At 47.9% G+C, this 12,199-nt stretch overlaps 1 protein-coding gene across 1 annotated transcript in view; it reads right to left on the bottom strand.

Moving 5' to 3' along the window:
* The window catches only part of LOC147097829 (uncharacterized), a gene marked incomplete at its 3' end in the record, with an annotated part of 72,131 nt that overhangs the window by 26,560 nt on the left and 33,372 nt on the right, over positions 1-12,199 (bottom strand). The gene's annotated exons all lie outside the window — the stretch shown is intronic.

Raw genomic sequence — 12,199 nt, 5'->3', positions numbered from 1 at the left:
CACACACCTCACTGTAACACTGATATACCCCACACCCCTCACTGTAACACTGATATACCTCACACCCCTCACTGTAACTCTGATATACCCCACACCCCTCACTGTAACTCTGATATACCTCACACCCCTCACTGTAACTCTGATATACCTCACACCCCTCACTGTAACTCTGATATACCACACACCCCTCACTGTAACTCTGATATACCCCACACCCCTCACTGTAACTCTGATATACCCCACACCCCTCACTGTAACACTCTGATATACCTCACACCCCTCACTGTAACTCTGATATGCCTCACACCCCTCACTGTAACTCTGATATACCTCACACCCCTCACTATAACTCTGATATACCCCACACCCCTCACTGTAACACTGATATACCCCACACTCCTCACTGTAACTCTGATATACCCCACACCCCTCACTGTAACACTGATATACCCCACACTCCTCACTGTAACACTGATATACCCCACACCCCTCACTGTAACACTGATATACCCCACACCCCTCACTGTAACTCTGATATATCCCACACCCCTCACTGTAACTCTGATATACCCCACACCCCTCACTGTAACACTGATATACCCCACACTCCTCACTGTAACTCTGATATACCCCACACCCCTCACTGTAACTCTGATATACCCCACACCCCTCACTGTAACTCTGATATACACCACACCCCTCACTGTAACTCTGATATACCTCACACCCCTCACTGTAACTCTGATATACCCCACACCCCTCACTGTAACTCTGATATACCCCACACCCCTCACTATAAATCTGATATACACCACACCCCTCACTGTAACACTGATATACCCCACACCCCTCACTGTAACACACTGATATACCTCACACCCCTCACTGTAACTCTGATATACCTCACACCCCTCACTGTAACTCTGATATACCTCACACCCCTCACTATAACTCTGATATACCCCACACCCCTCACTGTAACACTGATATACCCCACACTCCTCACTGTAGCTCTGATATACCTCACACCCCTCACTGTAACTCTGATATACCCCACACCCCTCACTGCAACTTTGATATACCCCACACCCCTCACTATAACTCTGATATACACCACACCCCTCACTGTAACACTGATATACCCCACACCCCTCACTGTAACACTGCTATACTCCACACCCCTCAATGTAACTCTGATATACCCCACACCTCTCACTGTAACTCTGATAACCCTCACACCCCTCACTGTAACTCTGATATACCCCACACCCCCCACTGTAACTCTGATATACCCCGCACGCCTCACTGTAACTCTGATATACCCCACACCCCCCACTGTAAATTTGATATACCCCACACCCCCCACTGTAAATTTGATATACCTCACACCCCTCACTGTAACTCAGATATACCTCACACCCCTCACTGTAACTCTGATATACCCCACACCCCTCACTGTAACACTGATATACCCCACACCACTCACTGTAACACTCTGATATACCCCACACCCCCACTGTAAATTTGATATACCCCACACCCCTCACTGTAACTCAGATATACCTCACACCCCTCACTGTAACTCTGATATACCCCACACCCCTCACTGTAACTTTGATATACCCCACACCCCTCACTGTAACTCTGATATACCCCACACCCCTCACTGTAACTCAGATATACCCCACACCCCTCACTGTAACTCTGATATACCCCACACCCCTCACTGTAACTCTGATATACCCCACACACCTCACTATAACTCTGATATACCCCACACCCCTCACTGTAACTTTGATATACCCCACACCCCTCACTGTAACTCTGATATACCCCACACCCCTCACTATAACTCTGATATACCTCACACCCCTCACTGTAACTCTGATATACCTCACACCCCTCACTGTAACACTGATATACCTCACACCCCTCACTGTAACACTGATATACCTCACACCCCTCACTGTAACTCTGATATACCCCACACCCCTCACTGTAACTCTGATATACCACACACCCCTCACTGTAACACTGATATACCTCACACCCCTCACTGTAACACTCTGATATACCCCTCACTATAATACTGATATACCCCACACCCCTCACTGTAGCACTCTGATATACCCCACACCCCTCATTGTAACACTCTGATATACCCCTCACTATAATACTGATATACTCCACACCCCTCACTGTAGCACTCTGATATACCCCACACCCCTCATTGTAACACTCTGATATACCCCTCACTGTAATACTGATATACACCACACCCCTCCTTGTAACACTCTGATATACCCCTCACTATAATACTGATATACCCCACACCCCTCACTGTAGCAATCTGATATACCCAAACCCCTCATTGCAACACTCTGATATACCCCTCACTATAATATTGATATACTCCACACCCCTTACTGTAGCACTCTGATATACTCCACACTCCTCACTGTAATAGTCTGATATACCCCACACCCCTCACTATAACACTCTGATATACCCCTCACTGTAACTCTGATATACCCCACACCCCTCACAGTAACACTCTGATATACCCCACACCCCTCATTGTAACACTCTGATATATCCCACACTCCTCACTGTAACACTCTGATATACACCACACCCCTCATTGTAACACTCTGACATACCCGTCACTATAATACTGATATACCCCACACTCTTCACTGTAATATTCTGATATACCCCACACCCCTCATTGTAACACACTGATATACCCCTCACCCCTCACTATAACACTCTGATATACCCCTCACTGTAACACTGATATATCCCACACTCCTCACTGTAACACTCTGATATACCCCACACCCCTCATTGTAACACTCTGATGTACCCCACACCCCTCACTATAACACTCTGATATACCACTCACTGTAACACTGATATACCCCACACCCCTCATTGTAACACTCTGATATACCCCACACCCCTCACTGTAGCACTCTGATATACTCCACACTCCTCACTGTAATATTCTGATATACCCCACACCCCTCATTGTAACACTCTGATATACCCCTCACTATAATACTGATATACCCCACACCCATCATTGTAACACTCTGATGTACCCAACACCCCTCACTATAACACTCTGATATACCCCTCACTGTAACTCTGATATACCCCACACCCCTCACTGTAACTCTGATTTACCCCACACCCCTCACTGTAACACTGATATAACCCACACCCCTCACTGTAACTCTGATATACATCACACCCCTCACTGTAACACTTTGATATACCCCACACCCATCACTGTAACACTGATAGACCCCACACCCCTCACTGTAACACTGATATACTCCACACCCCTCACTGTAACACTCTGATATACCCCACACCCCTCACTGTAACTTTGATATACCCCACACCCCTCACTGTAACTCTGATATACCTCACACCCCTCAATGTAACTCTGATATACCCCACACCCCTCACTATAGCACTCTGATATACCCCACACCCCTCACTGTAACTCTGATATACCCCACACCCCTCACTGTAACACTGATATACCTCACACCCCTCACTGTAACTCTGATATACCCCACACCCCTCACTGTAACACTCTGATATACCCCACACCCCTCACTGTAACTCTGATATGCCTCACCCCCCTCACTGTAACTCTGATATGCCTCACACCCCTCACTGTAACACTGATATACCCAACACCTCTCACTGTAACTCTGATATACCTCACACCCCTCACTGTAACTCTGATATACCCCACACCCCTCACTGTAACTCTGATATACACCACACCCCCCACTGTAACTTTGATATACCCCACACCCCTCACTGTAACACACTGATATACCTCACACCCCTCACTGTAACTCTGATATACCCCACACCCCTCACTGTAGCTCTGATATACCCCACACCCCTCACTGTAACTCTGATATACACCACACCCCCCACTGTAACTTTGATATACCCCACACCCCTCACTGTAACACACTGATATACCCCACACCCCTCACTGTAACTCTGATATACCTCACACCCCTCACTGTAGCTCTGATATACCCCACACCCCTCGCTGTAACTCTGATATACCCCACACCCCTCACTGTAACACTGATATACCTCACACCCCTCACTGTAACACTGATATACCTCACACCCCTCACTGTAACTCTGATATACCCCACACCCCTCACTGTAACACTGATATACCTCACACCCCTCACTGTAACTCTGATATACCCCACATCCCTCACTGTAACTCTGATATACCTCACACCCCTCACTGTAACTCTGATATACCTCACACCCCTCACTGTAACTCTGATATACCTCACACCCCTCACTGTAACTCTGATATACCCCACACCCCTCACTGTAACTCTGATATACCTCACACCCCTCACTGTAACTCTGATAGACCCCACACCCCTCACTGTAACTCTGATATACCCCACACCTCTCACTGTAACTTTGATATACCCCACACCCCTCACTATAACTCTGATATACCCCACACCCCTCACTGTAACTCTGATATACCCCACACCCCTCACTGTAACTCTGATATACCTCACACCCCTCACTGTAACTCTGATATACCCCACACCCCTCACTGTAACTCTGATATACCCCACACCCCTCACTGTAACTCTGATATACCCCACACCCCTCACTGTAACTCTGATATACCTCACACCCCTCACTGTAACTCTGATATACTCCACACCCCTCAATGTAACACTGATATACCCCACACCCCTCACTGTAACTCTGATATACCTCACACCCCTCACTATAACTCTGATATACCCCACACCCCTCACTATAACTCTGATATACCCCACACCCCTCACTGTAACTCTGATATACCCCACACCCCTCACTGTAACTCTGATATACCCCACACCCCTCACTGTAACTCTGATATACCCCACACCCCTCACTGTAACTCTGATATACCCCACACCCCTCACTGTAACTCTGATATACCTCACACCCCTCACTATAACTCTGATATACCCCACACCCCTCACTGTAACTCTGATATACCCCACACCCCTCACTGTAACTCTGATATACCTCACACCCCTCACTATAACTCTGATATACCCCACACCTCTCACTGTAACACTGATATACCCCACACCCCTCACTGTAACTCTGATATACCCCACACCCCTCACTGTAACTCTGATATACCTCACACCCCTCACTATAACTCTGATATACCCCACACCTCTCACTGTAACTCTGATATACTCCACACCCCTCAATGTAACACTGATATACCCCACACCCCTCACTGTAACTCTGATATACCCCACACCCCTCACTGTAACTCTGATATACCTCACACCCCTCACTGTAACTCTGATATACCCCACACCCCTCACTGTAACTCTGATATACCTCACACCCCTCACTGTAACTCTGATATACCTCACACCCCTCACTGTAACTCTGATATACCCCACACCCCTCACTGTAACACTGATATACCTCACACCCCTCACTGTAACACTGATATACCCCACACCCTTCACTGTAACTCTGATATACCTCACACCCCTCACTGTAACTCTGATATACCACACACACCTCACTGTAACACTGATATACCCCACACCCCTCACTGTAACTCTGATATACCCCACACCCCTCACTGTAACTCTGATATACCCCACACCCCTCACTGTAACTCTGATATACCCCACACCCCTCACTGTAACTCTGATATACGCCACACCCCTCACTATAACTCTGATATACCTCACACCTCTCACTGTAACTCTGATATACCCCACACCCCTCACTGTAACTCTGATATACCCCACACCCCTCACTGTAACATTCTGATATACCCCACACCCCTCACTGTAACTCTGATATACCTCACACCCCTCACTGTAACACTTATATACCTCACACCCCTCACTGTAACTCTGATATACCCCACACCCCTCACTGTAACATTCTGATATACCCCACACCCCTCACTGTAACTCTGATATACCTCACACCCCTCACTGTAACACTGATATACCCCACACCCCTCACTGTAACTCTGATATACCCCACACCCCTCACTGTAACTCTGATATACCCCACACCCCTCACTGTAACTCTGATATACCTCACACCCCTCACTATAACTCTGATATACCCCACACCTCTCACTGTAACTCTGATATACCCCACACCCCTCACTGTAACTCTGATATACCTCACACCCCTCACTGTAACTCTGATATACCCCACACCCCTCACTGTAACTCTGATATACCTCACACCCCTCACTATAACTCTGATATACCCCACACCTCTCACTGTAACTCTGATATACCCCACACCTCTCACTGTAACTCTGATATACCCCACACCCCTCACTGTAACTCTGATATACCCCACACCTCTCACTGTAACACTGATATACCCCACACCCCTCACTATAACTCTGATATACCCCACACCTCTCACTGTAACTCTGATATACCCCACACCTCTCACTGTAACACTGATATACCCCACACCTCTCACTGTAACTCTGATATACCCCACACCTCTCACTGTAACACTGATATACCCCACACCCCTCACTATAACTCTGATATACCCCACACCTCTCACTGTAACTCTGATATACCCCACACCCCTCACTGTAACTCTGATATACCTCACACCTCTCACTGTAACACTGATATACTCCACACCCCTCAATGTAACTCTGATATACCTCACACCCCTCACTGTAACTCTGATATACCTCACACCCCTCACTGTAACACTGATATATACCTCATACCCCTCACTGTTACACTGATATACCCCACACCCCTCACTGTAACACTGATATACCTCACACCCCTCACTGTAACACTGATATACCCCACACCCCTCACTATAACACTGATATACCCCACACCCCTCACTGTAACACTGATATACCTCACACCCCTCACTGTAACTCTGATATACCCCACACCCCTCACTGTAACTTTGATATACCCCACACCCCTCACTGTAACTCTGATATACCTCACACCCCTCACTATAACTCTGATATACCTCACACCCCTCACTGTAACTCTGATATACCCCACACACCTCACTGTAACACTGATATACCCCACACCCCTCACTGTAATACTCTGATATACCCCACACCCCTCACTGTAATACTCTGATATACCCCACACCCCTCACTGTAACTCTGATATGCCCCACACCCCTCACTGTAACACTCTGATATACCCCACACCCCTCACTGTAACTCTGATATGCCCCACACCCCTCACTGTAACACTCTGATATACCCCACACCCCTCACTGTAACACTGATATGCCCCACACCCCTCACTGTAACACTCTGATATACCCCACAACCCTCACTGTAACTCTGATATACCTCACACCCCTCACTGTAACTCTGATATACCCCACACCACTCACTGTAACACTCTGATATACCCAACACCCCTCACTGTAACACTCTGATATACCCCACACCCCTCATTGTAACACTCTGATACACCCACACCCCTCGCTCTAAAACTCTGATATACCCCACACCTCTCACTGTAACACGCATATACCCCACACCCCTCACTGTAACGCTGATATACCCCACACCCCTCACTGTAACTCTGATATACCTCACACCCCTCACTGTAACACTGATATACACCACACCCCTCACTGTAACACTCTGATATACCCCACAACCCTCACTGTAACACTCTGATATACCCCACACCTCACTGTAACACTGATATACCCCACACCCCTCACTGTAACTCTGATATACCTCACACCCCTCACTGTAACACTGATATACCCCACACCCCTCACTGCAACTCTGATATACCCCACACCCCTCACTGTAACTCTGATATACCCCACACCCCTCACTGTAACACTGATATACCCCACACCCCTCACTGTAACTTTGATATACCCCACACCCCTCACTGTAACTCTGATAGACCCCACACCCCTCACTGTAACACTGATATACCCCACACCCCTCACTGTAACTTTGATATACCTCACACCCCTCACTGTAACACTGATATACCCCACACCCCTCACTGTAACTCTGATATACCCCACACCCCTCACTGTAACTTTGATATACCTCACAACCCTCACTGTAAGTCTGATATAACTCACACCCCTCACTGTAACTCTGATATACCCCACACCCCTCACTGTAACACTGATATACCCCACACCCCTCACTGTAACTCTGATATACCCCACACCCCTCACTGTAACTCTGATATACACCACACCCCTCACTGTAACTCTGATATACCCCACACCCCTCACTGTAACTCTGATATGCCTCACACCCCTCACTGTAACACTGATATACCTCACACCCCTCATTGTAAATCTGAGATACCCCACACCCCTCACTGTAACTCTGATATACCTCACACCGCTCACTGTAACACTGATATGCCTCACACCCCTCACTGTAACTCTGATATACCTCACACCCTTCACTGTAACTCTGATATACCTCACACCCCTCACTGTAACTCTGATATACCCCACACCCCTCACTGTAACACTCTGATATACCCCACACCCCTCACTGTAACTCTGATATACCCCACACCCCTCACTGTAACTCTGATATACCTCACACCCCTCTCTGTAACACTCTGATATAACTCACACCCCTCACTATAAATCTGATATACCCCACACCCCTCACTGTAACACTGATATACCCCACACCCCTCACTGTAATACTGATATGCCCCACACTCCTCGCTGTAACACTCTGATATACCCCACACCCCTCACTGTACCACTCTGATATACTCCACACCCCTCACTGTAACACTGATATACCCCACACCCCTCACTGTAACACTCTGATATACCCCACACCCCTCACTGTAACACTCTGATATACCCCACACTCCTCACTGTAACTCTGATATTCCTCACACCCCTCACTGTAACACTGATATACCTCACACCCCTCACTGTAACACTGATATACCTCACACCCCTCACTGCAACTCTGATATACCTCACACCCCTCACTGTAACACTGATATACCTCACACCCCTCACTGTAACTCTGATATACATCACACCCCTCACTGTAACACTGATATACCCCACACCCCTCACTGTAACACTGATATACCCCACACCCCTCACTGTAAATCTGATATACCGCACACCCCTCACTACAACTCTGATATACCCCACACCCCTCACTGTAACACTGATATACCTCACACCCCTCACTGGAACACTCTGAGATACCCCACACCCCTCACTGTAACTCTGATATACCTCACACCCCTCACTGTAACACTCTGAGATACCCCACACCCCTCACTGTAACTCTGATATACCTCACACCCCTCACTGTAACACTGATATACCCCATACCCCTCTCTGTAACTCTGATATACCCCACACCCCTCACTGTAACACTGATATACCTCACACCCCTCACTGTATCTCTGATATACCTCACACCCCTCACTGTAACACTCTGATATACCCCACACCCCTCACTGTAACACTGATATACCCCACACCCCTCACTGTAACACTCTGATATACCACACACCCCTCACTGCAACACTCTGATATACCCCACAGCCCTCACTGTAACTCTGATATACCCCACACCCCTCCCTGTAACACTGATATACCCCACACCCCTCACTGTAACTCTGATATACCTCACACCCCTCACTGTAACTCTGAAATACCTCACACCCCTCACTGTAACACTCTGATATACCCCACAACCCTCACTGTAACTCTGAAATACCTCACACCCCTCACTGTAACTCTGAAATACCTCACACCCCTCACTGTAACACTCTGATATACCCCGCACCCCTCATTGTAACACGGATATACCCCACACCTCTCACTGTAACACTGATATACCCCACACCCCTCACTGTAACACTGATACACCCCACACCCCTCAATCTAACACTCTGATATACCCCACACCTCTCACTGTAACACGCATATACCCCACACCCCTCACTGTAACACTGATATACCCCACACCCCTCACTGTAACTCTGATATACCTCACACCCCTCACTTTAACACTGATATACACCACACCCCTCACTGTAACACTCTGATACACCCCACATCTCTCACTGTAACACTGATACACCCCACACCCCTCAATCTAACACTCTGATATACCCCACACCTCTCACTGTAACACGGATATACCCCACACCCCTCACTGTAACACTGATATACCCCACACCCCTCACTGTAAATCTGATATACCTCACACCCCTCACTGTAGCACTGATATACCCCACACCCCTCACTGTAACTCTGATATACCCCACACCCCTAACTGTAACACGGATATACCCCACACCCCTCACTGTAACTCTGATATACCCCACACCCCTCACTGTAAATTTGATATACCTCACACCCCTCACTGTAAGTCTGATATACCTCACACCCCTCACTGTAAGTCTGATATACCTCACACCCCTCACTGTAACTCTGATATACCTCACACCCCTCACTGTAACTCTGATATACCCCACACCCCTCACTGTAACACTGATATACCCCACACCCCTCACTGTAACTCTGATATACCTCACACCCCTCACTGTAACACTGATATACCCCACACCCCTCACTGTAACACTGATATACCCCACACCCCTCACTGTAACACTGATATACCCCACACCCCTCACTGTAACTCTGATATACCTCACACCCCTCACTGTAACACTCTGATATACCTCACACCCCTCACTGTAACTCTGATATACCCCACACCCCTCACTGTAACTCTGATATACCTCACACCCCTCACTATAACTCTGATATACCCCACACCCCTCACTGTAACACTGATATGCCCCACACTCCTGGCTGTAACACTCTGATATACCCCACACCCCTCACTGTAACACTCTGATATACCCCACACCCCTCACTGTAACACTGATATACCCCACACCCCTCACTGTAACACTCTGATATACCCCACACTCCTCACTGTAACTCTGATATACCTCACACCCCTCACTGTAACACTGATATACCCCACACCCCTCACTGTAACACACTGATATACCCCACACCCCTCACTGTAACACTGATATACCCCACACCCCTCACTGTAACACTCTGATATACCCCACACCCCTCACTGTAACACTCTGATATACCTCACACCCCTCACTGTAACACTGATATACCTCACACCCCTCACTGTAACACTGATATACCCCACACCCCTCACTGTAACACTCTGATATATCCCACACCCCTCACTGTAACACTCTGATATACCCCACACCCCTCACTGTAACTCTGATATACCCCACACCCCTCACTGTAACACTGATATACCCCACACCCCTCACTGTAACTCTGATATACCCCACACCCCTCACTGTAACACTGATATACCCCACACCCCTCACTGTAACACTCTGATATACCCCACACCCCTCACTGTAACACTCTGATATACCCCACACCCCTCACTGTAACTCTGATATACCTCACACCCCTCACTGTAACACTCTGATATACCCCACACCCCTCACTGTAACTCTGATATACCCCACACCCCTCACTGTAACACTGATATACCTCACACCCCTCACTGTAACTCTGATATACCCCACACCCCTCACTGTAACACTGGTACACCCCACACCCCTCACTGTAACTCTGATATACCTCACACCCCTCACTGTAACTCTGATATACCCCACACCCCTCACTGTAACTCTGATATACCTCACACCCCTCACTGTAACTCTGATATACCCCACACCCCTCACTGTAACTCTGATATACCCCACACCCCTCACTGTAACACTGATATACCCCACACCCCTCACTGTAACATTGATATACCCCACACCCCTCACTGTAACACTGATATACCCCACACCCCTCACTGTAACTCTGATATACCCCACACCCCTCACTGTAACTCTGATATACCCCACACCCCTCACTGTAACACTGATATACCTCACACCCCTCACTGTAACTCTGATATACCACACACCCCTCACTGTAACTCTGATATACCCCACACCCCTCACTGTAACTCTGATATACCTCACACCCCTCACTGTAACTCTGATATACCCCACACCCCTCACTGTAACTCTGATATACCCCACAC

This window comes from Somniosus microcephalus, chromosome 31 (assembly GCF_052327205.1).
Source record: "Somniosus microcephalus isolate GS21.2 chromosome 31, FLI_Smic_1.0, whole genome shotgun sequence".
NCBI lineage: Eukaryota > Metazoa > Chordata > Chondrichthyes > Squaliformes > Somniosidae > Somniosus > Somniosus microcephalus.
The sequence above is the reverse complement of the archived record's forward strand: the minus strand, read 5'-3'. Positions and strand labels throughout refer to the sequence as shown.